This window comes from Nicotiana attenuata, unplaced genomic scaffold, assembly GCF_001879085.1.
Source record: "Nicotiana attenuata strain UT unplaced genomic scaffold, NIATTr2, whole genome shotgun sequence".
Taxonomy (NCBI): domain Eukaryota; kingdom Viridiplantae; phylum Streptophyta; class Magnoliopsida; order Solanales; family Solanaceae; genus Nicotiana; species Nicotiana attenuata.
Genome location: NW_017671074.1, coordinates 12,529 through 17,844, shown reverse-complemented (window position 1 = coordinate 17,844; position 5,316 = coordinate 12,529).

Below are 5,316 nucleotides of genomic sequence, written 5' to 3'. Positions count from 1 at the left end.
TTCTAAGAATTCTAGCCGAGGGTGATGCCCCCTAGTATTCGAGGTCGAATCTTCATTAAGGGCTCGGATACTGTTAATGAAACCATTGACCGGACTTCAAACCGGTCTTTGAATCTAGGTTAGCACGATCCACTGTTGCCTCGTATAAAAACCTTGGCCGGAAAACCCATTTGGGACAAAGCCGTTTCAAGGGAAAAAGAGCGGCAACACGTACTTTCAGACCTAATAATTGTAATTCCCCTTGGCCAAAGCTTGCAAGTGTTAATTGATTTTGTAATATAATGAAAAGGTAAATGAAAACGTATCTTAGCAATAAGAATCACCTTAAAGTGTGCCATGTTCCAGTGTTTGGTAGTTGCGCGCCATTTCCCTGCTTTGAGTTTTACGAGCTTTACCGGTAATTCCGATGTCTCGATATGGCCCTTCCCAATTTTGAAACCCAGCTTCCTTTTGTTTGGGTTCCGGGTTTGCAGTGTTACTTTTCTTAAACACTAGGTCTCTGATATTGAAGTGTCGGAAGTTGGCTTCTTCAGTTGTTAGACCCTTTTTATCTCTTGCTTTTGAGCGGCTAACCAGACTATGGCGACCTCGTGCTCTTGTCCAATAGCTCCAAGTTCGTGTTCATGGTCCTCACCATTTGATTTTTTGGTCACATATCAGAAACCCGGGCTTGTTTCTCCCACTTCGACCGGTATTAGTGCTTTCGCCACCATAGACCAATGAAACGGAGTGGCCCCGGTACTAGATCTAGAGGTCGTACGGTATGCCCAACAGACTTCAGGCAAATATCTTCCATTTTTCTTTGGCATCGGCCAACCTTTTTCTTTAGGTTTTGGAGTATGGTATTATTTGTAGATTTCGCATGTCCGTTCCCACTAGGTGATAGGTGTGGATAGAATCTTTTTGATCTTGTCGTCTTCGAAAAAACTTGCTTACCTTGTTGTCAATGAACTGCTTCCCGTTATCACACACGATATTCGGCTGGTATCTCGAACCGGCATATTATATGGTCTCAAATAAAATCGATGACTTCTTTTTCTCAGACTTTCTCGAACGCCTGAGCTTCGACCCATTTAGAAAAATAGTCATTCATAACAATATGAATTGAAGCCTTACTAGGTGCTCACAACAGGGACCGACAATGTCCATTCCCATTTCATGAACGACCAAGGTGACAAGCCCGAGTGTAGTAGTTCTCTAGCTGATGGATCATCGGTGCATGCCTCTGACAGTCGTCGCATCTTCGTAAAAAGTCCCTTGCATCTTTCTCCATGTCGATCCAGTAATAACCAGCTCTGATTATCTTACAAACCAAAGACTCCGCCCCCGAATGATTCCCGCAGGTGCCTTCGTGAACTTCCTTCAAAATATATTTGGTGTCTCCCATCCCCAAGCATATGGCGAGCGGGCCGTCAAATGTTCTTCTGAACAGAGTACCCTTTGGATAGGCTAAACCTGGCTGCCTTCGTGCGTAAAGCTCTCGATTCTTTAGGATCCGAGGGCAACTTCCCATTCTTTAAGTAGTCTATATACTTATTTCGCTAGTCTAAAGTCAAACTTATTGAGTTTATTTCGGCATGGCATTCTTCCACTACTGATTTCATGAGCTGTACGACCATTCCTGAGCTGATTCATCGTCATCAACAGACGATCCCAAGTTAGCTAGAGCATGGCTTCGTTATTTTGATCTCAGGGTACGTGTTGTTAGGTCCATTCCTTGAATCGATGCAGCGTTACCTGTAATTTGTCTAGGTACCTTTGCATTCGTTCATCTTTTACTTCGAATGTCCCATTGACTTGATTTACAACAAGGAGGGATTCGCACTTAGCTTCGCTACTTGACCCCCAGGATTTTGTCCAATTCAAGACCTGCAATCATGGCTTCATACTCGGCCTCATTGTTAGTTAATTTCATAGTTTTTAATAGATTGCCAAACAATGTTACTTTTAGGCAGCTTCAACACGATGCGAGTCCAAATCTCTTCGCGTTCGAGGCAACCGTTCGTAAAGAGAGTCCGGATTCTTGAGGAAGTCCCGAGGTTAATAACAATTCCTTTTCGACTTCGGATATTAAGGCCAGTGTAAAGTCGGCCACGAAGTCTGCCAAAATTTGAGATTTAATGGCAGTTCGAGGTCGATATTCGATATCGTACCCGCTAATTTCCACGGCCCATTTGGCAACTGGCCCGAGAGTTCGGGTTTGTACATAATTTTCCTTAATGGGTAAGAAGTTACGACGCATATGGTTGGAAATGAAAATACGGCTTTAACTTTCTGGAGGCGCTTAGCAAAGCGAGCGCCAATTTTTCTAGGCGAGAATAATTTGTTTCGGCCTTGCCTAGAGTTCTACTGACATAATAGATAGGAAATTGTGTACCTTCCTCTTTTTGGACTAAGACTCCACTTACTGCTATCTCGGATACCGCTAAGTACAGGTACAACTGCTCATCTATCTTCGGAGTGTGATGCAATGGTGGACTCGATATGTATCGTTCGAGTTCCCCCAAATCTTGCTGGCACTCCGGGGTCCATGAAAAGTTATTGTTCTTATTCAATAACGAGAAGAACCAATGACTCTTATCGGAGGACCTCGATATGAACCGACCCAGGGGCGGTTATGCACCCGGTTAGTCTTTTGAACGACCTTGACACTGTCTACACGATGATATCTTCTTATAGCTTTGATTTTGTTGGGATTGATCTTGATCCCCCGATTGGAGACCATGAATCCAAGGAAATTTCTGGATCCGACCCTGAACGTCCATTTCTCACGGTTTAGCTTCATATTGTATTTCTTCAGTATGTTGAAGGTTTCCTGCAAATTTTTCAAATGGTCCTCTGCTCGCAGAGACTTAACTAACATGTAGTCAATGTAAACTTCCATTGATTTTCCTACTTGTCTTCGAACATCCGGTTTACAAGGTATTGATAAGTGCCACAGCCATTTTTTTAGTCCGAACGGCATTACTTTATAGCAATAGGTGCCAAATTTAGTGATAAAAGAAGTTTTTTCTTGATCGCCTGGGTCCATCCGAATTTGGTTGTACCCGGAATAGGCGTCGAGAAAGCTGAGTATCTCGTGCCCAGCCATTGCATCGATCATGCGATCGATGTTAGACAAAGGAAAAGAATTCTTGGGGCACGCCTTGTTCAAGTCCTTGTAATCTACGCACATTCTTAACTTATTTCCCTTTTTAGGCACTACTACTATGTTAGCTAACCAGTCCGGGTATTTAACTTCCCGAATGGAACCTATTCTAAGGAGTTTAGATACCTCGTCTTTGATGAATACATGTTTGACTTTAGACTGAGGCCTCCTCTTCTGTTTAACTAGGTGGAACTTTGAATCCAAGCTTAGCTTATGAATGGTTATTTCAAGATGGAACCCTAACATGTCTACATGGGACAAAGCGAAACAATCTACGTTATCTGTAAGGAAATTAATGAGTTTTTTCCTTAGCTCGAGGGTTAACCCCATGCCCAGGTATACCTTCCGATCAGGCAAGTGTTATATTAGTATGACATGCTCCAGCTCCTCGACCGTTGATTTGGTGGCATCGGAATTATCAGGGGTGATGAACGACCTAGGAACTCCGTAATCATCATCCTCGCCCACTTCTTGCTTCTTCGACTCGGTCGGGGTCGGGGTCGGTGTCGGTGATTGCTATTTAGTTCCTTCCTTCATAACCGGCTCCGGGTTCTTTGATGTCGAGAGTGCCAAAATCGGGATCACCTCATCAACCGCGAACTTTTCTTTTGCTGCCGGTTGCTCCCCGTAGAACTTCTTGATCCCTCCTAGTGTGGGGAACTTCGGTGTCTGGTGTAGTGTCGAGGGTATTATCCTCATGTTGTGAATCCATCTCGTATCCCTTCAATCACTATGAACTTTGTTTCCTGAATGACCCCATCGGTGTTCACCGGCAGGGTTATTTCCCCTTTAATAGTCTCGCATGCCATGTTGAATCCGTATAAAACCCGGACTACCGTACTATTTGGTCTTACAGACCCAGCTTCTCCACGACCATCGATCTAATGATATTGGTCGAGCTACTGGATCAATTAACACACGCTTAACTCGAGATTTATTTATGAGTAAGATATTACAGTGCGTCATTATGCGGTTGCATGATGCCTTCAGCGTCTCATTGTTGAAAGAGATTGTCGACGCCCCCTTTTTCTCGCGAAATCGGGTTTACGACATTTGGGAAGACAACTCTATTCCCGTTTGGGAATTGGGTCAATTAAGGGGATTAATGTGGCTATAATTGAAATGCAGATGGGCTATATATTAAATAGCCAATTTTCCCTTTTTAATTTAATTAAAATGGTTAAAATGATTTTAAAAACAAATTGAAAGCACTAAGCTAATTAATAATATATAAACATTAATCTAAAAAATACTGGGAGTAATTTATAGTTGTAAAATGCTATTAATCGTAATATAGGCAATAATTATAATTTTATGCCATTAGCTTAAAAAATAGAAAAATATCAAATAAATTTATAAAAATATGATAAAATCACCTTAATTATATTGTGGTGTAAATATGAGGATGGAAATAAATTACTCACCAAAATAATAGTTTTGGGAATAATTATTGGATTTTGTACTGCTAAAACAAATAATAAAATGATTTTAAAAAGCTTTAAAAATTAGAAAAACAAAATGTCAAAATTCTTGGGCATACTTATATATGCATGTACATGCTATTTTGAGAATATTTTGAGTATAAAAATAGATAGGGAAAAATTGGGTATCAACAACTGTCCCTCTTTACCCGGGAAGGAGGAAAGAGTTGTCGGGTAAAGATATGATGACCAATTTTGACCGAAAGAGGCGACTTGAAAAGGTTTTGACCGAGCTCTGGTTCCTGAGCTGCCTACATATCACTGGTCTTACAGGAATCGGGTCATATGTAGTTCGGTATACATCGGCGGAATATGCCATGGGGGTTTTGAAAAGGACGGACGCAACATTTAGGTTGGGAAGGATAGTGAGGGGATCGATGGGCTGCAGGAAGCGGAGCGAGATCGCTCCTGCTGTGATGGACGTTGCCAGCTGGTGTACCTGCAAATGAGCAATACGAACATATCGTGCATAAACTTAAACGTGATGCAAGTTCCTGTTGGACCATGAATGTTGTCTTCGGACGGGTAGGATGACGTCCTCAGACCATGACGTCCTGGGCCATGGAGCGTATAATAAAGGATTCGCAGGCTATGAAATGATGTTCTCGGGCTATGATAATGGTGCCTCCGAACCATGATGCCTTTGAATAATGATGTGCAAATAAAAGTAGTAACGGGCGGGGGTAC